Consider the following 25,877-nt stretch of genomic DNA (forward strand, 5'->3'; position numbering starts at 1 on the left):
TCGTGAGCAATTGTTTCAATACTTAGTCTCAAGCTATTGTGCAGTTGTCTGCTTAGGAGGGGCACTGCCAAAGTATTTGAATCAACTAAATGAGTTGCTGCTACTGGAAAATCATCTCTGTGTGCTGGGAAAAACACACACCAACATAGTTAGTTACTCCTTCTCAGGTATTGGAATGGGAGGTGGATGTGTTTAAAAGTCATTTGGATGTGGTGCTTGGGGCTATGGTTTGGTGTGAACCTTGTAGAGCAGGGTTATGGGTTGGACTTGGTGATCCTGAGGGCCTTTTCCAACCTGTGTGTGTTTCTGTGATTCTGCTTATTAGTATCACAGAATGTTAGGGGTTGGAAGGGACCTCCAAAGCTCATCCAGTCCAACCCTCCTGCCAGAGCAGGATCACCTAGAGCAGATCACACAGGAACACATCCAGGCAGCTCTTGAGTATCTCCAGAGAGGGAGACTCCACAACCCCCCTGGGCAGCCTCTGCCAGGCTTCTGTCACCCTCACAGGGAAAACATTTTCCTCCTGTCTCCATGGAACTTCCTCTGCCTCAACTCTCACCCCTTGCCCCTCATTCTATCACTGGGCATCACCAAGCAGAGCCTGGTTGCATCCTCTTGGCACTCACACTTTACATCTATATAAACATAACAGCATACTAACAGCTAAAAACTGCTCATTTTCTAGTCCAGCTGCTATGTGAGCAGCCTGTCATATTTAAAAGATGACATAAACACAAAGATTGTACTCCAGGATAACAACATTTCTCAGCAGAGTGGATTACTGCATTAGAAGGAGTGAGTTTCCTGGCACTCAGGTTCTCATTCACTGCAGGCTGCAGATGTATCTGTCGTTTCTCTCCAATGACTTTAAGAGGTATTGTCACAGAAGCATAGAATGTGTTGGGCTGGAAGGGACCTCCAAAGGTCATCCAGTCCAACCTCCCCTACAGTCAGCAGGGATATCCTCAACTAGATCAGGCTGCCCACAGCCCTGTCCAGCCTCACTTTGAGTATCTCCAGCAATGGGTCCCAAGCACCCCTTGGGCAACCTCTTCCAGTGTTCCACCACCCTCCTGGTGCAGAACCTGTTCCTAACATCCAATTTCAATCTGCTCTGCTCTAGTTTGAAGCCATTGCCCTCGTCCTGTCCCTGCAGCCCTTTGCAAACAGTCTCTCTGCAGCCTTCTTGTAGCCCCCTTCAGGTACTGGCAGGCTGCTGTTAGGTCTGCCCAGAGCCTCCTCTTCTGCAGGCTGAACAATCCTAGCTCCCCTAGCCTGTCATTTTCCAGATCTGCAGCACTGCTTTCCTTCAAGTGATTTTTCTCCATTGCCAGCATAGATCCAGTATAAAATACTTAGGAAAAACGAATATGTTTTGCTAAAGGGAGGGAGGACTCTGCTCTCACCCCCTTCTGCCTCTAAAGGCAGTTACAAATCTGCCAAAGGTGGCATGAAAACCACAGCAGAGGCAATTTCTGGGAAGCAGCAAAGCCCTATCAAGCCATGAACAATGAGCTTTTGATTCTTAGTTTTCTTCACAACGACATCCACACAACTATTTTTGGAGTTCTAGCAGTCCATATTTTGAACTGGATGCTGGCAGAGGTGTCTGGTGGCTCAAATGTTGGCCTCTCCTTTGTTCCCTGTTGTCCTCATTGCTTATTTTATTGTACTGAATAAAAATATTCCCTATTCACATGGGCAGTAGTGGAATTCATCACCCTAAAAATCAGCAGGGTCTGGGACATCTGAAAATGTTTCATCAGCCTTTTTTTAACTTGTTGATATTAATTACTCTAACAATGACTATTTAGCAGCCTCCCAGGGAGGGAGGAGGACAGCTGCTCGTCACACATCCCACCACAATCGGATTGGACTGACTGATGGCCCTGGAGCACTGCAGCTGGTGGCCACCTGCAGCCAGACCAACAGCCAAGCCCACATGGCAAAGAACATGGGGAGCTTCCCCAGCTGCTTTTCTTGAGTGCAGCTCTGTCAGCCGACCTCCACCATCAGCTTCACTGAATGCAAACCCTCAGCAGCTCTTGGATGATGTCTTGTTACGACCAAGGCTAACCTCCAAAATTGCATCTGCTGTGCAGAATGATGTTGGAGAGAGGCAGAGATGCATGGAGACTAATGGTGAGGGTCAAAGAGGCAATTTCAAGGCACTAGTTAGACATCACTCATCTCCTCATGGGAAGACAACTGTTTTTCTTCCCCTCCTAGTTTATCTCTTTGCCATGTAACCCAGACCTCTTCTGATTCAATAAGCACTTTTCCTACAACACCATTTGGAGTTTTTATTTGGCTTATCTCATGGAAGCTTCACAAAACTCTCCCAGGCCTCTCTTGCCACACCTGCACTCACATACATGTGTCAAAAACACTCAGCGCCAGCAGGCTAAACAACTCTCAGCAAGCCTTTTGGCAGTTGAGCACTATTTGCATAACAAAACAATATCCATTGTTTGATAGGGGACAGTGTCTGTCTGCAAACACACAGGCAGGAGATGTCCTGCTGCCATTTGCATAAAACCAGTTAGGAGGTCTTTCCAGCTCACTGCTGCTTAACAGAAGTGCTAGAGCCCAACCTTGGGAACCAAGCAGGCAAAGCGCTGCACTCGTGGGAGAGCAGGGGTTTATGCTGTGCTCACACACAGTGGGGCTTCTGGATGAGAGAACTGTTCCTCACCATCATCTTCTGTGCAGAAGCCACCTGCCAATCAATTAAAAGGTGGCACAGATCCCCCCCAGGCTGACTGAAGAACCTCACTGGGAGCCAAAATCCTTTCCATAGCTCTGTTTCATCTTCCACCGCTCTTTCCTCCTTTCTTATCCCCAAAGGTATGTTCTCCACTGCCAGGAAAGGCCTTCCAAATTCCCAGCTCCTCCTTCATAGCAGAAAGATTATTTCAGAGACATCACTTGTCAAATTCCCTACAGGAAGGGCAGAATTTGCCATTCAGTTTGGGAATCCTGTTGCCACCCAGGTCAGTGTAGCGTTGCAGAGGTGTCTGCCACCTTGTATTTGCTCTGAACCCACTTCCTTGCCAGCACAAGTAACTCCACACTCTCCCAACCAGCAGTCAATGGCAACTCAAGCACATATTGGACATGCTGGAAAATGGCAAGAAGAATTTCATTCCTACATTTCTAGACTTTTTTCAAAGCCAGAAACCACCATTATGATGGTTTGAGCTAGATCCTATCTTCTACAAACAGAAGCAAATATCTGCAGGCAGGCAGCAACCAGAAAATACCTGGACTGACAGAGCAGGGCAGAAGAAAACACACAGTTCCCAGCTGTGACATACTGTCCAAATGACAAAAGATCTTCTTCCTCTTCAAGAGAAACATGACTTAGGAGCTGCCACAGTGATGACACAATCCTTCCTGTACTGTTACACCTTGGGAGAGTACTGGGAGAGGTGGTGAGGTAGTTGGACCATAATGCAGAATCACAGGAGCATCCAGGTTGGAAAAGCCCCTCAGGATCACCAAGTCCAACCCAGAACCCTACTCTACAAGGTTCACCTCAGACTATACCCCTAAGCACCACATCCAAACGACCAAACATCCAAACGGCAGGGGGGTTGGACTGGATGATATCTGGAGGTCCCTCCTCCTGTTTCCATGGAACTCCCTATGCCTCAATTTCCACCCACTGCCCCTTGTCCTGTCACTGGGCATTACCAAGAAGAGGCTGGGCTCACCTTCCTGGTGCTCACCCTTTACATATTTATAACCATGAATGAGGTCAGCCCTCAGGCTCCTCCTCTGCCAGCAGCACAGTCCCAGCTCCCTCAGGCTCTCCTCATAAGGAAGAAGTTCAACTTCCTTAATCATTTTTGTGGCTCTGCGCTGGACTCTCTCAAGCAGCTCCCTGTCCTCCTTGAGCTGGGGAGCCCAGAACTGGACACACTATTTCAGATGAGGCCTCACAGGGCAGAGCAGAGGGGAAAGAGAACCTCCCTCGACCTACTAACTACAGCCCTTCTAATACACCCCAGAATGGCATTGGCCTTCCTTGCCACCAGAGCACACTGCTGGCTCATGGCCATCCTTCCATCCACCAGGACTCCCAAGTCCCTCTCCCCTTCACTGCTCTCCAGCAGGTCAGTCCCCAGAAATAATCAGGTTCACTCTAGCTACAGGGAAGTCTGAAACATCTCCACAGAAGGATTAAAGCCAGAAACATTGGAATTCATCCCAAAAGAGCTGTATCTTCATAATATCCAAGTTGTGTTTGGCACTACGTCTGCTCTGCCTGCTCTGACCACAGATGACTGAATGCAAAATTTCCAGACTCCAACAGCCAAAGGCTCCCCGGAGAGCACTCTGACATCAGAGGTAATGAAAAAGGTTCACTGGCCAGTGGAGACATCTACCACTGATTTACTCAGCTGGGCTCTCTTTATGGTCAACAAAGGGCACAATCCATGTCAACCAAAAGTACATTTCAACCATTAGATGAATTGCACTCTGAAATGACTTATCTCATTAAGCATCATCTCAGATGCTGCACACTAAACATCCACAGCTGGATTATATGAATCCTACCCACAGCAGCTGTGAGAAACACTCCATTTCTGCAGTTTGCTGGGGGACTTTTATCTGCCTGACTTCACCAGGACATTTCCTGCCCATGGCAAATCACTGTGATTTATTCAGAATTGAAACACACAGGTTGGAAAAGAAATGCAGAAAACAAGTGGTGCAGAAAGTATCACAGTAATGACTTGTCTTCTGCAGGGGCTTTAGGAATCAAATCATGCTCTCAGGTTTTATTTTCTAAGCCCTAAGCTGCTTCTGGCCATGATCCCACAACCCTGGCTCATCCTCCAAGATCAGGACCTCCTTCTTTTTCCTCAGAAACAATAAAACAGCTTGACACATGGGAATTACTTCCCTCTGTAGAGGTTGGAGCTTTCTAGGGGCACAGTCTCTGACTTTCTCTTGGAAAACCCACAAATACCATAAACTGGCACTGCAGGTAAAACTCTGAGCTCTTCTCATTGCTATTCACCCAGGAACATTTCCAAATGCATTTCATGGAATCATAGACTGGTTTAGGTTGGAATGGACCTCAAAAATCATCCAGTTCCAACCCTCTGCCATAGGCAGGGACACCTCCCATCAGAACAGGTTGCTCAAGGTCTCATCCTTGTAGCCAGGTGGGGGTTGGTCTCTTCTCCCAGACAACCAGCAATAGGACAAGGGGACACAGTCTCAAGTTGTGCCAGGGCAGGTCTAGGCTGGATGTTAGGAGGACGTTGTTGGCAGAGAGAGTGATTGGCATTGGAATGGGCTGCCCAGGGAGGTGGTGGAGTCGCCATCCCTGGAGGTGTTGAAGCAAAGCTTGGATGAGGCACTTAGTGCCATGGTCTGGTTGACTGGATTGGGCTGGGTGCTAGGTTGAACTGGGTGAGCTTAGAGGTCTCTTCCAACCTGGTTGATTCTATGATTTTATCCAGCCTGGCCTTGAACACCTCCAGGGAGGGAGCATCCACAGCATCCCTGGGCAACCTGTGCCAGTGTTTCCCCACCCTCACTGTAAAGAACTTCTTCCTAATATCTAGTTCCAATCTCAGCACATTATTTTTATACATTTTAGACAAAGGGAAAAAATTAAGTCAGACTTTTTTTTTTTTTACTCACTCTTAAGGATCTACCATTCAGTGTCTTCTGCTGAACATTTTACAGCTGTGTCTTGTCGTCCTCTGGCTGAGGACAGCAGCGATGCCAACTTCAGCCTTGCCCAGTACTGATAGCAACAAGAAGTCTCTGTACTGCTCCTGCATGAGAAGAAACACCAGAAATAGGAGTCTAAAGCAGACTGAAGGGTACAGAAATTTAAGACTGGTGTTTCCTGCAGCATTCAGCTGCCTGAATACACCTGGGCAAACCCAGCCACTTCCTCCAGAGGTTTTCACACCCACTTCCCACCACAAACAAAGCAAGTTCAAATCGTGGCTCACTGGTTTGTTTCCCACTAACTGAAAATACAAAGCAGTGAGAGCTGCACAGTTACACAAGCAAGGGCAGTAAGACAGAAACTTTTGTATCTTCCCACAAATCACTCCACAAGTCGACAAAATCAAGAAGAGGACTTGTTCTGCTTCCCTCTCTGCTACCTTCCCCCTCACATCTTGCTGTCACCACAGCCCAGGGTTCCCCTTTCAGCCGTGGAACTTAGGTGGACAGGAGGGAATAGATTTTTCTCTGGCCATGGCGACTTCTTAGATTTCCATTTTAAGTCTGTATCATAGAATCAAGCAGGTTGGAAGAGACCTCCAAGCTCATCCAGTCCAACCCAGCCCCATCCAATCAACCAGATCATGGCACTAAGTGCCTCATCCAGGCTTTTTTGGGGGAGGTTTTGTAGTTGTTTGGAGGGGAGGTTTGGTTGGTTGGTTGGGGGGGTTGTGTGTTGTTGGGGTGGGGTTTTTTTTTGGTTAGTTTTGTTTTTTAAGTATGATGCCTTTTCAAATGAACTTTTTCATTGAACAGAAGTGGTGAAGTGGCCACTCCCAATCTCATCTCTTCCCTTCACACTGAGAGAAGACAGCAAACAGTCTGCCCAGCAGTGCCTGACTGCACAGGCTAGAAATGCATCCCCCAGGCTTGATGCAGTGTCACTGCTGGTTCAAGGCTGTTCCCAAGTGATGAAAGTCACTTGGCCTGCTTGAACTTTTGAGAGCTGCAGACAGAAAACTGCCAAGAATACATAATCTCTCTTGATCTCTGAAGCAGAAATCATTGCTGAAATGCCACTTCAGTGACTTCAATTAGAAAATGCTGTTGGAAGACCTTACCATCCTTCTTTCCTTACTAATTAACACCTCTGCATAATTCATCTGCTTTCCCTATCCCATTTCCTAATGCATTCAGGTCAGCAGATGTGCCTATGTCCAAAAAAACCTGACAATATAGAAAGGCATTGGAAAACTAATCACCAGTTATGCCTGTGTCCTGACCTTTGGGTACTGCTTTGCTGACTATGTGGTCAACAATAATGTCATTGGCTTGCAAATATCCCTTTCTGCTTCACTTTAATTAGGAATATCAATGGAAAGGCAAATACAAAACCAACCAAAAAACCAAATAAACCAAACTGTATCTAAAATAGAGGTCACAGAATTAGAGACTGTCAGGGGCTGGAAGGGACCTCCAAAACTCATCCAGTCCAATCCCCTTGCCAGAGCAGCATCACCTAGAGCAGATCACACAGGAACACATCCAGGCAGCTCTTGAATAGCTCCAAAGAAGGAGACTTCAACCCCTCTGAGCAGCCTCTTCCAGTGCTCTGTCAACCTCACAGGGAAAAAAATCCTCCTCATGTTAAAATGAACCTTCCAATGCTTCAAAATAGGCACAGTACAACTATGAGTCATAGAATCACAGAATCAACCAGGTTGGAAGAGACCTCCAAGATCATCCAGTCCAACCTAGCACCCAGATCTACCCAGTCAACCAGACCATGGCACTAAGTGCCTCAGCCAGGCTTCGCTTCAACACCTCCAGGGTTGATGACTCCACCACCTCCCTGGGCAGCCCATTCCAATGCCAATCACTCTCTCTGGCAAGAACTTCTAGCCTAGACCTCCTCTGGCACAACTTGAGGCTGTGTCCCCTTGTTCTGTTGCTGGTTGCCTGGGAGAACAGACTAACCCTCACCTGGCTACAGCCTCCCTTCAAGTAGTTATAGGCAGCAATGAGGTCACCCCTGAGCCTCCTCTTCTCCAGGCTAAACAACCCCAGAGTCATTATATTCAAAATGATGTGCAAAAAAAGGTAGCCTAAAGTTAGTCACAGAAGTGGAGATCAGAGAAAGATCTCTGGAGCTCATCTACTCCCTTCTCACAGCCTTAACCATAGTTATGGCTAATACAGATTCTCTAGGAATTTATTCCAGTCTCACAGCACTGAAGGCAAAACTTGAAACTGCCTTGTTTAGTTTGAAAAAGAAGAAACTGAGGGCAGAGCTCATGGCTCTCTACAGCTACTCAAAAAGGGGTTGTGGAGAGGTTGGTGCTGGTCTCTTCTCACAGAGAATTAGTGATAAGAACAAGAAGGAATAGCCTCAAGCTGCCACTGGGTAGGGTTAGACTGGATAGGAGGAAATTTTTTTCATGGAAAGAGTGGTCAGGGATTGGAATGGGTGGCTCAGGGAGGTGGTGGAGTGAACAATCCTCGATGTGTTTCAAGGCGGTTTGGATGTGGTGCTTAGGGATATGGTTTAGGGCACACCCTGTAGAGTAGGGTTTTAAGTTGGACATGGTGATCCTGAAGGGCTTTTCCAACCTGGATGTTTCTGTGATCATTATTCCTTTCTCAAAATCCTTATTAGTCCCATGGGTTATTAACACAACTTCCTTAAGTTTACTGAAATTAAGCCCTGACACTACAAGATGCAGCAACTCTGAACCCAAGCTGTAACTCCATTCATGGACCTGAAAAGAAGATTAACATAACAAGACCTGAGTTTGTCTCCTTTTAGCCTTTGCCTGGCGACTTGTCAGTACTAATTAGCCATGCCTTTAAGGAGTTCTTGCAACTAATCCAAATGTTGCTTGTTAAGTTGCTGTTTATGATTCAAGATTTAAATCATGTTTCAGTTCCCTTACCATGCTGTAAGCAGCTGTGGATTGGTTTACTGCCATAGGACTAAGTGATGGAAAGCAAAGTCCAGTCCACCTTCACACATCAAGCAGAAAAGGATTATGTCTTGTTAGGAATTTATTCCAGCTCCTTTACAGTGCAGCACATGCTATTTTAGCACAACAGGAGCTGATGCTGGCACTTTGCGAGTAGGAAAGATAAATTTTACCCTGAGGTCCCTGAATTACAATCTTAGTGTTCTGAGTTTTGGTAATCACTGTACAAAACAGTGACTGCTCTGGCAGAGCCTGCTTACCTATGCCTTGCTGAACCTGCTGCTCCTCATTAACAGAGGGAGAAGACAACCCACTGACAGATAACTCAGCCCATGGCCACATCCAGATAGCCCAAGCTATTCAGCTCCTTTCTCCATTTGGGCTCTATCTGTTGCCAGATGCCTATGCGTAGCAGCACAGTTTGGGAGGGACAGCAGTAATTAACAGCAGAGGAGCAACAGGACAAGGATTGCTTACAGAGGCTGAACTACTCAAATCTATGGGGTCAGATTCACACTGGACATTAGGAAGAAATGTCTTACTAGGAAGATAGTGCAGCAGAGGAACAGGCAACAGAGACATGTTGAAATCTCAACACTTGGAAATATCCAAGACCCATTTAGACAATGCCAGGGCAGATCCAATCTGGTACAGTGATAGGTAGGCCTGCTTCAAACAAGAGGCTGGATGAATTAAATGACCTCAGAAGGTCCTGTCCACTTAACATCCTATGAATCTACTGTAGATGAAGCCACCCTTATGAATGCAGGAACATTCTTGCAGAAGGCAATCACAAGGAGGGGGCAGCCTCTTCTCCTCGATGACAAGTGACAGGACTAGAGGAAATGCTCACAAGCTCACCAGGGGAAGTTCAGTCTGGATATTAGGAAACATTTCTTCTCTGAAAGGGTTCTCCAACACTGGAATGGTCTGCCCAGGGCAGTGGTGGAGTCACCATCCCCGGGGCTGTTCAAGCAGCCTGCGGACCTGGTGCTTAGGGATGTAGAGAGTGGTGAGAGCCTGGAATGGGTTGCCCAGGGAGGTTGTTGAGGCCCCATCCCTGAAGGTGTTTAAGGCCAGGCTGGATGAGGCTCTAGACTGTGTGATCTAGTGCAAGGTTGGAACTGAATGATCCTTGTGCTGCCTTCCAACCCTGCAGTTCTGTGATTTTGTGATGCAGTGTCTGTTCTCACAGTGCCGCTGCTGAGAGCACTGCAGCTACGCCAGCAAATAAGCTACAGGTGCACACAACAGCACTGCTTCTGCAGCACTCTGCCACAGTTAGAAAGAGTTGGAAGTTCACAGGATTTAGGGGTTGGGGGTATTTAAGTCCAACCCCCCTGACAGAGCAGGACCATATCATCTAACGCAGGTCACACAGAAAAGCATCCAGACAGGACTTGAAAGTCTTCAGAGAAGGAGACTCCACAACCTCTCAGGGCAGCCTGTGCCAGTGCTCTGGGACACCTAGAGGGAAGAAGTTCTTGTTCACGTTGTGAAACTTCCTCTGCTGTAGTTTACATCCGTTGCCCCTTGTCCTATCCCAAGGCACAATGAGCAGAGGTTGTCCCTGTCCCTTCCTGACCCCCAGCCCTCAGATATGGACCAACATCGATTAGATCCCCTCTCAGCCTTCTTCTCTGCAGAGTTAATGTCTGTCAGTAAAGTATGACCCTCACACCAGAAAGACATTAGCTCTGCAGGAGAAAAAGGATGGTACTTCTGCATTGTTTGCAGGGCAGAGCTCCACTCTATTTTTAGATGAAAAGATTCTTCAGGGATAACTGCTGAACAAAGTGCTGCAAAGAGACCCAAGGATTAGAAGTGAATAATCTCTGATACCAATAAAATGCCAGCTCTTAACTATGAGTAATGATCCCTCAGCATTATCAGGTCTCAGCACAGTCTTAAAATAACTCTGGGTTTCTACTGCAGTGTTTGCCAATGGCTACCAGCAACTGAAAACACTTAAGTGCTTCCTCAGCACAGAAACAAAGAGAAAATACTGAATCACTTCACCTGCACCCTCAACACCAGGTAAAAACTCACCATTAAAACCAGGCCTAACATGGTCACTTTTCTCAGGTACACAAAGCTGTTTGCTCCAAGCTCCTAACGGTTTCTCCTCCAAAGTCCAACCAAAGTTGCTACAAAAGCTTTGCAGCTTTTATTAAACCCATATTGGGAGCTTACACCAGGGCACAGAAAATCAAAACATGTAGTTGGCAGTTAATACTTCAGTGTCTTCTACTGGACAGTTTAACAAACACAAAGCACAAGCTGTTTGGAGGATCACCTCTAAGCTTGACTCCTACACGGACAGCTAATTATTTTGCTTCTTTAAGCACTTCAGGAGTAAGATTGAAGACATCCTAGACCTCAGGTCTTGTAATGCCAGGATGAGGAGGAATGGGTTTAAACTGGCAGAGGGGAGATTCAAACTGGATGTTAGGAAAGGATTCTTCGCAGTGAGGGTGGTGAGACACTGGCACAGGTTGCCCAGGGAGGTTGTGGCTGCTCCCTCCCTGGAATTGTGCAAGTTGAGTGGACTTGACTGTGTATAAAGCTGTAGCATCCCTCAGTAGTGGTGACCAGCTGAGAGCACAGAGAAAACTCTCTCTGGTGCTGGGGCAAAGCAGAGAGCCAGACCCTGCTCAAAGACACATGGTCATGCCTCCTACCTGTTTCCATGCAGCAGCATCCAGAGGGGGGAGATGGTAATTTGGTCTCTTTGTTCATTCAGTCCTTAATCTCTCTGTTGAGACAGACAAAGGGGGAGACCATTAGTGTCAGCTCTGCTGGGGCTTTCTGTTATTAAGGCTACTTAAGCTTTTCCAAGTAAATTGCATGTGTCAAACTAACGTCACACAGTGATGGGCGAAAAAAACCCCATTACACAACTGCCCTTCATCTCTACTGATCCCCTCAGGAGCAAAGGGGAAGGGAACAGTCACAACCCTAGAGACTGTAGCCAATTCTTTGCAGTTCTCTGTTCCTCCCATTCATTATGCTCCTATTTTACACTATTTCCAGGCAATACAATAGCCATTCCTTCAAGTTCTTTCCCTTAAACTGGAGGTTAATGACTGGGCATAGAAGTAATTTTCAAAGCTTTGCAACAGTCACCATGCTGGATACACCTCAACTTACTCACATCTTACAGAAGAGTTGATTTTGACTGTTCCCAGTTTGCTTCTAAACTCAGTGAAAACAGAGAAGCAGCTGCAATGCAGTCACAGGCTGAGCATCCCAGGTCATTTCTGGCCCCTTCCTATGAGCACAGAAGGAGCTCACCACCAATTTTCACCCACCTCTGCTTAGATTGCATGCTCCATACATTAACAACGAACTGGCCATCCTTTAAAGCACTTTGCTAAGTCAGAGCTTCCATTTTCTTAGAGAAACACCTAGGAATTGTTGCAGGCTGTCTTGTGAGCTGTAATTATAGCTGTGAGCTCCCATCCGAGGGTTAGAGGATTCCTGGCACCTTTAAACTGCTCCTCATTTCTCCATCATTTAGCCTTTTTAAGCAGCAAAGGCATTCCTTGTGCCACTTCACCTAATCTTAGAGATGCAAAAGCTTAAGTAGAAAATAAGTATGACTCTTGACCCTACTAAGTCCCAGGGAATTTGCTGTTAACTTTGACAGGGTTTGGATTTCACCGGGTTTGCATTTCACTCCAGCTCCTGCCACCCAGAGGGCTGTTAAGGCTTGTTCCTGTTTGCCAATGGATTGAAATCTTCAGGATATTTTTCTGGATCACTGTATATAGTCTATAGATCTTTTGGCTCTCAGAACACTTACTCCGTGGATCTTCTCCACACCGAAGAACTGTTACAGTTCCTGCAGGAGGATACAGCTTTATGTTTATGAACTTGCTGGCTGAGGTTATTCTCCGCTGTTTAAATTCTCGCTGATGAGCATAACTAGCTGTGTCATTCTCTCATTAAGTGCCCTGCCCTTTTAGCTAGCTGTTCCGAAGAGATTTATGCCCCTCTATCCAAAAGGGGCAAAAAGGGAGGCAAAGATGAACAAAGGGCTGTGGAGCATTATGACCGTGGGAATGAGTTGCCCTCCGGCATGAAAACAGAAGAGCTCTTTAGACAACAATGGAACGGCTACCCTGTGAGATGTCACTTGCTCGCCTTGCTCCAAAAGGTGGGGAGCTTCAGGAGCACCACGTACGGGAATTAACCCACACGAATGGGCAAGTTGCCAAATTACTCCTTAAACTACACCCCACAATTAAAGAACCTGATGTTTGCACTGCCCCAACTTCTCTCTCTTACTGCCACACCAGAGTGCAAATCACCACTCCTCAGGTATTCCAGCTTCATCCCCTTCTCTCATTGCGGATTACACCTACGGAGACAGAAGGCAACCCAGACCAGGCACTTCATCTGCAGCTCTGCAATGTTCCTCTGGAGAAAACACCTCTCTTTACCTTCACTAGAATCATGGAATGTTCTGCTTTGGAAGGGATCTCCAAAGGTTATCCAGTCCAACCGCCCCCTGCAGTCAGCAGGGACATCCTCAACTAGACCTGGTCACCCACAGCTCTGCCCAGCCTCACTTTGAGTATCTCCAGAGATAGGGCCACAATCGCCTGCCTGGGCAACCTCTTCCAGTGTTTCATAATGCAGAACCTGTTCCTAACATCCAATCTCAATCTGCTCTGCTCTAGTTTGAAGCTACTGCCCTCATCCTGTCCCTGCAGCCCTTTGCAAAGTCTCTCTGCAGCCTTCTTGCAGCCCCTTTAGCTACTGGCAGGCTGCTATTAGGTCTCCCCAGAGCCTCCTCTTCTGCAGGCTGCACACCCCCAGCTCCCTCAGCCTGTCTTTGTAGCAGAGCTGCTTCAACCCACTGAGCATTTTTGTGTTCCTCCTCTGGACCTGCTCCATCAGCTCCATGTCCTTCCTATATTGAGGGCTCCAGAGCTGGATGCAGCACTGCAGGTGAGGTCTCAGCAGAGCAGAGCAAAGTGTCAGAATCCCTTCTCTGGCCCTGCTGGCAACACTGCTATGGATGCAGCTCAGGCTTGTCCTGCTGGCCACACTCTTCCTGATCCAGGCCAGGATACCATTGGCTCTCCTGCCCACCTGGGCACACTGCTGCCTCATCTTCAGCTACTACCTACCAGTACCCCCACGGCCCTTTCTTCCTGGCTGCTCTCAGCCACTTTGACCCCATTCTCAGTAATTTGAGCAAGGAAGACCTCTGGGCTGCAGTGGGGGTGGGGAAGAAGTGCCCATCTCCCAGCGTGCCTCATCCAGCTTTAAGTATACCAACTAATCCCCTTTTGAACCACTTGAGTCCTCCAATGCAATTATTTCAGAAGATGGACAAAGACATCAGCCACAGCCAAACAGATCCTCGAGGCTCTTGGATAAACTCACAGATACTTCTTTTTATGCCCTCACCTAATGCACAGTCACATCTCGGGGGGTGCAGGGCTGCACACAGGTTTGGCCAGCACCAGCAGCAGGAGCCAGCAGTCCCTGGCTGCACCAGGCAGTTGGCACACACAGCAAGCACCCGGCACGAACAGCAACAGAGAGAAGGAAGATCACAGGGAAACATCATAAACCCAAGGAGCATTAGAGGTTCTTGATAAACATATGGCACCTCAGGAGCTGCAGAGGTGCAGATCTCTGGTGTTCCCCTTGTCAAAACCTTCAGCAGGGTCAGGCTTTTAAGACGGCAGATAAGAAATTTGCTTATAGCTGCTGTTCACCAAGCCCCAGCATCACCAACGCAGACAAAGTTCAGCCCCCCAGATTAAGTCCTGTTTTTGAATTTCAGTCCTTTTGTATAGCACAAAATCATCGGAAAAGGAGGCAAACAACTCAGTTGCCAAAGACTTGACTAATTAGCAGGAATTTGTTTGCTTCACATTTCTTGAATTCCTTTCTCTTGGCAAGACAATTGACTAAGAACTTCTCCTTTCCTCCAAAAAGCACCCAAGCAGAATAAATAGAACAACTAATATAAACTGGCAGCTGTAAATTAATCTATAGCAGGCAGTCCGGAAGGCTTTGCTCATCCCGACGGATGGAAGGAAACAAAAACAACCCCAAATACTCATTCACATCCACAAACTGTTCATTAAACGGCAGTGCTAATGCTTAATCTCACCAGATGCTGGGATGAAACAAGCAGCGCAGTCTCAGGGCACTGAAGTGGTGTTGTGCCAAACAAGAGCTGTTATTAGGCTGGCACAGTCATCTGAGAAACAAGCAGATGTGCACACAAGCAAGCAAGTCAAGTTCTTCAATGCTTAAGTTCCTTCCAAGGCTCTCATGCACTTTGAACTGGCATCACCTGAGTCTGTGGGACACAGATTGCAGACTAACTTTACATTCTGTTTCTCTGAACCGACCTCTCTGCCCCCAGGTCACACTCATGAATTCTTAACACAGAATTTTGAGTGGCTATACCTGTTTTGTCCTATTTATTCTCCACTTGCTGTCAATTTAGTCAATAGATTGTCAATTTAAACAAGAAAAAGGCGAGTTTGCAGAGCAAAATTGAGATCCTCTTTGGTTCTAACCTCCAGCCATTCTGGAACAGCTAATACAGCTCTGTGTTATCAAGTGCTTTTTTTCCCCCCTCAAGCTTATCTCCAACAAATTATTATATCTTAATCACTCTGCCAACCATAGGAAAAAAGTATTTATCAGGACCTCTGATGAATGGGTTTTTTAACTATGTCTTTAACTCTGAGCTGGGAGTGAGAATAAGCCCAAAGAAGGCTATTTCTAAATGTTGATTAGACCCAAGCGATGATATTTGCCTCACAGATCCATTAGCCAGCACAAAAATGCCTTGCTGTATTCCACACAAACAGAGCATAAATGTTCATCTGAAGCTCTTCCTGCCTTCTTCAAAGGAAATGTTCCTAAAAGCAATTTTATTATGTTTTTTTTAAAGCTCTCTCTAAATTTATGGTGTCATATGGGAGGAAAAACCCCAAACAAAAGCATTATGTAGAGCTGCTCAGTTCACACACTGCAGTATGCAAATATCATGGGAGGGGGGAAACAATCCAACAAAATCACAGCCCTCTCCTTCACTGCCATTTAAATGAACTTCATCCAGGAAAGTAACCTCTAGCTGATTACTTGCAGCAGCAGCAGCAGGAGCATGTCACAGCTCATTTGCCAGAGCTGCAGCTATGAGGCTCATTCAGTGCTGGAGATGTCCCTCCATAAACAAAGTGAACAGGTGCTTGTGGACACATCTTCTTTTTGAGATCTGACTTTCTGTTTCTTGATCTGTCTGTAGCACCACTGTCAAAGAAAGCTGCCAGGTTCAGGTACCCACAGAAAGCTGCCAGTTTCAACTTAAAGTATTAAATCACAGAATCACAGATCCAGAATCACAGAATCAGTCAGGGTTGGAAGGGACCACAAGGATCATCCAGTTCCAATCCTCCTACCATGGGCAGAGACACCTCACCCTAGATCAGGCTGGCCAGAGCCCCATCTAGCCTGGCCTTAAACATCTTCAGGGATGGTGACTCCACCACCTCCCTGGGCAGCTCATTCCAATGCCAATCACTCTCTCAGGCAAGAACTTCCTCTTAACATCCAGCCCAGGCTTCCCCTGGCACAACCTGAGACTGTGTCCCCTTCTTCTGTTGCTGGGTGCCTGACAGAAGAGCCCAACCCCACCTGGCTACAACCTCCCTTCAGGTAGCTGTAGACAGCAATGAGCTCTGCCCTGAGCCTCCTCTGCTGCAGGCTGCACACCCCCAGCTCCCTCAGCCTCTCCTCACAGGGCTGTGCTCCAGGCCCCTCAGCTTTGTCGCCCTCCTGTGGACACGTTCGGTACTGCAACATCTCTCTTGAATTGAGGAGCCCAGAACTGGACACAGCACTGAAGCTGTGGCCTGAGCAGTGTCAAGTACAGGGGAAGAATATCCTCCCTTGTCCTCCTGGCCACACTGCACTGATCCAGGCCAGGATGCCAGATGCATGAGATATAGTTCAGTATGTGTCTCAAGTATGCTTTGGTTCAGATGCCTCAGGAAGGAAAGAAGAAGAACCTGTGCATGTCCACACTGCAGCTACGTGGCCGCAAAATCCCTCGGTGCCATCACCTGGCACCACATAAAGCCAGGGTTTATTTTGCCCAGAGAATACCAAGACAGGTTCTCCCAACTGGCACCTAAAACTATGCTACTTCATTTCAAATACATCCAAGTATTACATGGCTCCTATCAACTACTTTCTTTTCTGACCCATGGACATCTGAGCTTATTCAGTACTTGCGGAAGGAAAACTCTGTCCCTTTCCTGCCAGCCTTATTCTCTTGCTGACAGCTCCCTCCTTCCTGCTGCATCCTCTGCTGCCTGGAGATAGAAAGTTCTCAATTCACCGCCACTTAGGTGAAGAGAAGACTGAGAGGGGATCTAATCAATGTTTCTAAATATCTGAGAGCTGGGGGTCAGGAAGGAGAGGACAGATTCCCAGTTGTGCCCTGTGATAGGACAAGGGGCAATAGGTATAAACTACAGTACAGAAAGTTCCACCTCAACATGAGGAAGAACTTTTTTACTGTAAAGGTCACAGAGCACTGGAACACGCTCCTGAGAGGCTGTGGAGTCTCCTTCTCTGGAGTCTTTCAAGCCCTGGATGCATTCCCGTGCAACCTGCACTAGATTCTAAGGTGCTGCTCTGACAAGGGAGTTGGACTTGGTGATCTATGGAGGTACCTTCCAACCCCTAACATCCTGTGGTCCTGTGATATCTCTCTTCAAGTTGAATTTACTCATTATGAAGCATATAAGCATGTGTATATATGTTTATATATATATGGTTTTGTTCACATTCTTTTTGCATGCTACATTATGGTTTAGAAACATCTAAGGAGAGTTTTCCCCTCTTGTGTTCTGCAATATCACCTACCACAATGGATCTGCTAACCCTGCTTCCTGCATCTCTGATCTGCACCTCTGTGGCCACTTTCTGGCTGGCTCCAGACCCTGTGACCCTAAACTCCAGCAGCTCTGTCCCCTCTGCACCTGGGGACAAGCAATCCTTGGCCACACTGTTCTCACCACCAACACATCACATAACCATCTCACTACTGAAGAAGAAAAGCTTTTGCTTCTAATCAAAAACCCTTCAGGTAAGAGCTGAGCCTGAAATGTGTCTGCTCTGAGCTGTCCCACCATTCTGTGTCTGCAAGTCCATCCACACAGCTGGACCTGAAATGTGTCTCCTCTGAGCTGTCCCACCATTCTGTGTCTGCAAGTCCATCCACACAGCTGGACCTGAAATGTGTCTCCTCTGAGCTGTCCCACCATTCTGTCTGCAAGTCCATCCACACAGCTGGACCTGAAATGTGTCTGCTCTGAGCTGTCCCACCATTCTGTGTCTGCAAGTCCATCCACACAGCTGGACCTGAAATGTGTCTCCTCTGAGCTGTCCCACCATTCTGTGTCTGCAAGTCCATCCACACAGCTGGACCTGAAATGTGTCTTCTCTGAGCTGTCCCACCATTCTGTGTCTGCAAGTCCATCCACACAACTGGACCTGAAATGTGTCTCCTCTGAGCTGTCCCACCATTCTGTGTCTGCAAGTCCATCCACGCAGCTGGACCTGAAATGTGTCTTCTCTGAGCTGTCCCACCATTCTGTGTCTGCAAGTCCATCCATGCTGCCATTGCAGCACATCAGCATGTGTCCAAGCCAGCTTGTCGGCTTGGGCTTTGCACCACAACTCTTGAACCTCTGCTCCCACTCAGGCTAAAGGGAACTGCAGCAAGCCCCAAATGCCAGCCCTGATGTGGCCATCAAGCAGCTCGGCGAGGAGGCAGCAGGGATAGGACTAGAGAACTGCACTTGAACTTTAAACCCAGGTGAACTGCTGCACAGATTGATACCATCTGTGTCTGGAAGGTCTGCATCACTAAAAAGTGGAGAAATCCCTGGATAAAAGTGCTAAAAGGGTTACAGAAAACTATCAAGTTCCTAACTCAGTAAATTGCACAATTCATTACAGGAAGGATTATGTCCCCAGGGCACTGTTCCCTGGCCAAAACACACCCACACACCCCTCCTTGCCACTCTTCTCTGGACCAACCCCAGCAAACAAATACTCCCTCCCCGCTGACACGGTGCCAGTCAAGTGCTAACGGAAACACTCAGCAGCTTGCAGGAACAAAACCATTTCCAGCCTTCAGAGGGGAAACCAAACCAACTCCAGAACACCACTCGCTTCACTGAAATGTAAACACAAGCCTAAACTACATCTAGAAGAGCAAGTGGGCCCAGTGCTTCTCTCTGCATGTGAACTGCATGCATCTGGACATATATACAAGATACAGGATGCCAAGGGTTGGAAGGGACCCAAAGAGATCATCGAGTCCCTCCCAGAGCAGGATCATACAATCTAGCTCAGGTCACACAGGAATGCATCCAGGATGTTAGGGGTTGGAAGGGAGCTTCATAGATCATCAACACCCCTGCTGGAGCAGGACTATAGACTCTAGTGCAAGTCACACAAGAACACATCCAGACAGGGCTGGAAAGTCTCCAGAGAAAGAGACTCCACAACCTCCCTAGGGAGCCTGTTCCAGTGCTCTGGGACCCTTACAAGAGGGAACCCTCTTGTGTTGAGGTGGAAACTCCTGTGCTGCCGTTTGTATACACTGCTCCTTGTCCTATCCCAGGGAGCAGTGAGCAGAGCCTGTCTCCCCCTCCTGACCCCCATCCCTCAGATAGTTATAGACATTTATTAAATCCCTTCTCAGTCTTCTCTTCTCCAGACTAAGCAGCCCCAGGTCCCTCAGCCTCTCCTCATCAGGCAGTCCTCCAGTTCTCTATCATCCTTGTAGTCCTCTGCTGGACCTTCTCTAGCAGATCCCTGTCCCTCTTGAACTGGGGAGTCCAAAACTACACTGCCTTCTGTCAGTGGCTTCTCCTAGCAGCTGCAGGAGGCAAATGCACTTCCAGCTTAATCCCCTGTCCACGTGGGAAAACAGCTCCTTTGACTAGCTGAATGCATGCTATGTATTTCCTTTATCTGCACGTATCATTAGGCATTCTTTTCTCTGTGGCATGAATGAAGAGTCACTGATTTCTAATGAGGAAGAGCAGAAAGGCAGGGTGACAATAAAGGGACTCTGCATTAATCAAAGGTCCAGTCCAGACAGCAACACCAAGGCCTTAATCTCTGCCTGGGAGAAGTGTCACTTAAAGCTTTCACTCAAGAGAGAAACAGAAAGATTTCAGATGACAGGTGCTGCACTTGCTGTAGAAGTGAAAAACTCCACAGTCCCACCTTTGGTGAGCATTAGAGGAGAAAGAGGGAAGACATGAAAGGAAACAATGCAGGCAGCAACCTCAATGCAGATGGGAGTGGGAAGGAATAAGTTGTTTTCACTGAATTCTCACATTATTATGCATTAACAAATTTAAACAGACTAAACATGGCCCAACACACTTACTCCTCACCTGCAGGCAGCTCACACGAGGCCACATTTTGTTCCAGTGCTGCTCTAATTGACTGGTGGTACCCCCACAGGATAAAGACAAGGCACATAAAACACAAACCTGTTTGTCTCTGTGGCACAGCTCAGCCTTTGCATCCCTTGTACTGGGATCCTGCTCCCATTTCTTCCCTAAAGGATGTTCCTGCCCCTTTGCTCAAGCAATACAGGCCCTTTTTTTAATCACACAAACACAGAATTAATCAGGTTGGAAAAGACCTTCAAGACCATTGAGTCCAATCTATCACCTAACACCTTCTAATTAACTAACCCATAACACTAAGGTGCTTCATTCAGCCTCTTTTTAAACACCTCCAGGGATGGTGACTTTTCACCCACCCAAAACCAAGTGAGCACTGCTGCTGCAGAACTGTTCTCTATGCTGCTCATGTCACCTGGAAAAGCCTTTACACACTTCTCTGGTGGGCTGAAAAATTACCTCCCAATAAAATCACCAGACTAGCTCAGAAGACTTGGAAGCAAATGAAGCTCTGTATTTACAGCAAGCTAAAATCTAAAAGCATATAATACAATGCAGATGCACAAAGTATATTTACAACTCTTTACAACTTTGAAATGGCACAAAAACATTTTCATCAATCACGTTCATCACCCTACAATAATGTTGCAGTTGTTCAGTTCTCATACAAGATGTTAACAGTTTGCCTTAACCATTCCCAAATCATGCCACAGTTTATGATAACAACCCCACCATTATCAGCAGCTACAGCCCTAGTTTAGATAGCCTCACAGAAGCTTAGAGGTCGGAAAGGCCCTCCAGAGGTCATCCAGTTCAATCCCCCTGCCAAAGCAGCATCACCCAGGGTAGTCAGCACAAAAATGCATTCAGGCAGGGCTTGAAAGTCTTCAGAGGAGACTCCACAACCTCTCTGGGCAGCCTGTTCTAGGGCTCTGTCACCCTCACTCTGAAGACGTTTCTCCTCTTGTGGAGATGAAACTTTCTCTGTTCCAGTTTGGAACCATTGCTCCTTGTGTTATTTCTGCACACCACCAAAAAGAGCTTGGCTGCCTACACTTGAATCCCACCCCTCAGCTATTTGTACACATTGATCAGATGTCCTCTCAGCCTTCTCTTCTCCAGACTAAGCCCCAGGGCTCTCAGTCTCTCTCCATAGGGGAGATGCTCAAGTTCCCCAATCATCCCCGTGGCTCTCCATTGGACTCTTTCCAGCAGGTCCCTGTCTCTCTTCAACTGGGAAGCCTAAAACTGGACATGGCCAGGAACAAAAAAAGTTCTGCTGAAGACATAAACAGATCTCTCCACCTCAGCAAGGGCCAAAGTGAAAGATAACCATTGACATGTATCATTTTTCATTGAAATCACTTTGCATGTGATCACCAGGCAGTATTAAATCACAGCAAACATCACCCTCTCCACACAGGCTACACAGAGAGCTGAGCAAAAGATAAGGGCTGTTTATTTAACTTCTATTCTCCAGGATTCTTCTGTTGACTGATCACAATGAATCAGGACACATGTTCTAGGAAAACAGCATATTGAAATATATATATATAAGAAATTAAGGGCAGCACTTTGGCAGCCAATTTGCTTTCTGAAGGTTTATTTAGGACACGTTATAAAATTGTTCTTGTGGCAAAGACTCCTGTTGGCTGAAAGGCATCTCCAATTTTCCCCAATGCTTCAGTTGCTTGTTTTCAGGAAGAAAGGAACACTGTGTGAACATCCTGAAAACTGGCTTTGTTGGCTCAGTCTTCTGCTGTGAATGGAGCAGAGGTTCACAGGCAAAATAATACCAGAAATGACTAATGCTACTCAAACTAACATATGCCTCTATTTTTACTCTGTCCTCTGTTGTGCCAGATGCCTCTCTTCATTTACTTCATCTCCTTAATGAAGCTGGGCTATTTAGGCCCCAGTGCTTTGATTTTAGAAAATGACATAAGATACTTCACAAAAATACATTATCATTATTATTAGAAGATGAGTGACTGACACCAGCCAGCAATGTGCACCGGCAGCCCAGAAGGCAAATCGCATCCTGGGCTGCATCAAAAGCAGTGGATCCAGAGAGGGGATTCTGCTACTCTGCTCTGGTGAGACCTCACCTGCAGTACTGTGCCCAGCTTCCATGACCTTATCATATACCCTGGTATGTGATTCATTTTTAATTTGCTTTAATTGAAACACTAAAGCAGCAATATAAAAGCCAAAAAGCAATACAAAGACAGTGTTTTGTACTCATATTTGTTACTACTCTCAAGGGCAAAAATCACCTGTCTTGAGGAAGACAGAAAAGGGTTGAAGGTCTGATTTGGATGATTTCTGGCAGAGCAAGGACCACTACGATAAAAGCAGTTCCCAAAAGTCTCTTCTTAAAATGAGATCAAACCTTGCCAAGCAATGACATGCTGGAGCATGTCCAGAGAAGGGCCACAGGATGCTCAGAGGGCTGCAAGAGCTCTGCTATGAGGACAGTCTGAAAGAGTTGGGGCTGCTCAGTCTGCAGAAGAGGAGGCTTTGAGGTGACCTTCTTGTGGCCTTCCAGGATCTGAAGGGGGCCTACAAAACAGCTGGGACTTTTTAGGCTGTCAGGGAGTGACAGGACTGGGGGAAATGGAGCAAAGCTGGAGGTGGGGAGATTCAGACTGGACGTGAGGAGGAAGTTGTTGAGCATGAGCATGAGAGTGGCGAGAGCCTGGAATGGGTTGCCCAGGGAGGTGGTTGAGGCCCCATCCCTGGAGGTGTTTCAGGCCAGGCTGGATGAGGCTGTGAACAGCCTGCTCTAGGGTAGGGTGTCCCTGGGCATGGCAGGGGGGTTGGAACTGGCTGATTCTTGCAGTCCCTTCTAACCCTGCTTGATTCTATGATTCTATGCCCTGGTGACTTTGTCCAATCACTCTCTGAATGACTGACCTCCTGACAAGAGCTCACTGCATCACCTATGAAGCTGAACACCCAACATAAATCTTTTAGTGCAAACTCCTTGCTGCCTTTTTTTGAATGGTTACATTTTCATCACTGCCATCACCTTCACCACATCCTCACTGGTCAAAAGATCAGTCAAGGGTGAAGGACAAAAACATGGCCATGATGTAAGGGCAACTCTGAAGTTTTTACTAGAGACAAAAACAACAGTGGTGTGCTACTGTTGGCAGATCAGCAATGCATCTGCAAGCACCTGAGCTGCAAGCAGTGCCACCTGCAATCAGAACAGCATGGTGCAGGATGATGTAGCTTCTTTCAGGTCTTTAAAGTGCTGTTCTAATACCCAGAGTACGAAGTTTCCACAGATTTCCAGAAGACCCTTCCAAACTCAACTACTATGTGATAAGAATGAGGTTAAATATATTAAGTACCTACACTGGTACAAGATGAAAAGACACTGCCACTTTCAAAAGAAATTAATCTGTGCAATGAGCGCGGTAAGAATTCACATCAAGGCTTATGTTACCTGTATTCTACTTGGCAGAATCATAGAATCAACCAGGTTGGAAGAGACCTCCAAGATCATCCAGGCCAACCTAGCACCCAGCCCTAGCCAGTCAACCAGACCACGTCACTTAGTGCCACATCCAGGCTTTTTTTGAGCATCTCCAAGGATGGCAACTCCACCACCTCCCTGGGCAGCCCATTCCAATGCCAATCACTCTCTCTGACAGGAACTTCCTCCTAACATCCAGCCTAGACCTGCCCTGGCACAACTTGAGACTGTGTCCCATTGTTCTGTTGCTGCTTGCCTGGCAGAAGAGACCAACCCCACCTGGCTACAACCTCCCTTCAGGTAGCTGCAGGCAGCAATGAGCTCTGCCCTGAGCCTCCTCTGCTGCAGGCTGCACACCCCCAGCTCCCTCAGCCTCTCCTCACAGGGCTGTGCTCCAGGCCCCTCACCAGCTTTGTCGCCCTCCTGTGGACATGTTCGGTACTGCAACATCTCTCTTGAACTGAGGAGCCCAGAACTGGGCACAGCACTCAAGGTGTGGCCTGACCAGTGCTGAGTACAGGGGCAGAATAACCTCCCTTGTCCTGCTGCCCACACTGTTCCTGATGCAGGCCAGGATGCCATTGGCTCTCCTGCCCACCTGGGCACACTCCTGGCTCATGTTCAGCTACTATCTACCAGCACCCCCAGGTCCCTCTCTGCCTGGTTGCCCTCCAGCCATTCTGTCCAGACCCAGCCTGTAGTGCTGCTTGGGGTTGTTATGGCCAAAGTGTACAACCCTGCACTGTTAAATCTCATCCCATTGGCCTCTGCCTACCCATCCAGAAAGAGAGGATACTAATGGGCCAAGGTGTGGTTTCATATGGGGATATAGTTACTTCCAATGATGTCTGCATTGTCCTTCAGCAAAGGAATATTTGCAATCAGGTTTTTCAAATACCTATAGATAATCTGACAGAAGGGAAAACAACCAATCACAGATATTTTCCTCTGAAAGAATGGTAGGCTGCTATTAAACTCACTTTGAGAAAGCCTTAATGGCTCAGCTGTGCAAGGCAGTAACTGGCAGTGTGCTGTTTCAATCATAACATCGAGAGGAAAGCTCCAAACCAAAACTGATCTTTAAAGACAGGAGAGTGAAGCTACTTTTCCCCATGGGCTCTGCATGTTCTTTGGCAGAGACTTTTACGGCGCATGGAAATTACACATCCGAAGAGCACAGATTTCATGAGCCACAGTTTCATAAAACAAAGAAAATGTGTTCAGGTTATTGAACTTGTCCACAAAATGATGGATGTGGCTTCCAAGAAGCACTTAAGAAACAACAATTGGATCAGTCCTGCTTTATTGGTCTGCCTGCCATAAAAGACATGGCTGTAACCAGTGCGGGGCTCGCTTAGCCTAAAACAGAAGGTGAAAACAGAAAGGGCAGGAATAGCTACATCAGAGGACCTGACCAGAAGACTAAAACCACATCTCATAGTAAAACTTGGCCTTCTTCATTCCCAAGGGGCCAGAAACAAAATCATCCTGATACCTTTATGTGATAACAGATTTGCCCATACTTCCCTCATGAAAAAATGTGGTCTAAAGTTGGATCTTTTGGGGATTCTTTGTGGAATTTCACATCTGTTTGTTTGGACAAACCAGAGGTTTGTGAGATCCAGCCCCATGTTCACCTCTGTTCAGGCACTGCTCCTCCCTCTAGATGTTAAGAGAGGCCTAACTCAACATCATTCACATCCACTTGCATACCCTTGGGAAGGCTTCTGCTGCACAGACGGTGCCACACAAGGGCATCCCCAACCTGCCTTCCCTTACTGTCTAGGAGCTGTGTAAGACTGAAGCCAGCTACAGATCTCCCTTAAATAGAAAACACCAAACACCTGATAAGGACCACTCCACCAGCTCCCCTGCAACACTATCACATTACATTGTGAGCACCATACAATAAAGAACTCTCTGTCTTCATTCAGTGGATGAGGAAATGGCAAGCTGGGGTCAAGGAGAGGAGGGCAGCAAGCAGAGAGCAGAGAAGCCTGCAAAACATGTTCTGTCCTGGATGCTAGGTCTTGGAGGTCTGTAGCAACACCTGGCAACAAGCCCAATCCTTAAAAAATTAATTTAGAATCCCTCAAACCCCAAAGTTTGTGGTTTACAACTCCCTGAAAGGAAGCTGTGGCCAGGTGGGAGTTGGTCTCTTCTCCCAGGCAACCAGGGACAGAACAAAAGGACACAGTCTCAAGCTGCACCAGGGGAGGTTTAGGCTTGATGTCAGGAAGAAGTTCTTCACAG

At 47.1% G+C, this 25,877-nt stretch overlaps 1 protein-coding gene across 2 annotated transcripts in view; it reads right to left on the minus strand.

The window, feature by feature from the left end:
- ANKRD6 (ankyrin repeat domain 6) overlaps positions 1-25,877 on the minus strand; it is a 96,950-nt gene that overhangs the window by 49,743 nt on the left and 21,330 nt on the right. The window contains exons 3-4 of one of the 2 annotated variants that reach the window (XM_064169432.1): positions 11,345-11,418; positions 5,665-5,801 (exon numbers count right to left, since the gene is read on the minus strand). The gene's annotated coding sequence lies outside the window, so the exon portion shown is untranslated. The remainder of the gene's footprint in view (positions 1-5,664; positions 5,802-11,344; positions 11,419-25,877) is intronic. The other variant, XM_064169433.1, reaches the window with a different exon arrangement.

The sequence above is a fragment of the Pogoniulus pusillus genome, chromosome 31, assembly GCF_015220805.1.
Source record: "Pogoniulus pusillus isolate bPogPus1 chromosome 31, bPogPus1.pri, whole genome shotgun sequence".
NCBI lineage: Eukaryota > Metazoa > Chordata > Aves > Piciformes > Lybiidae > Pogoniulus > Pogoniulus pusillus.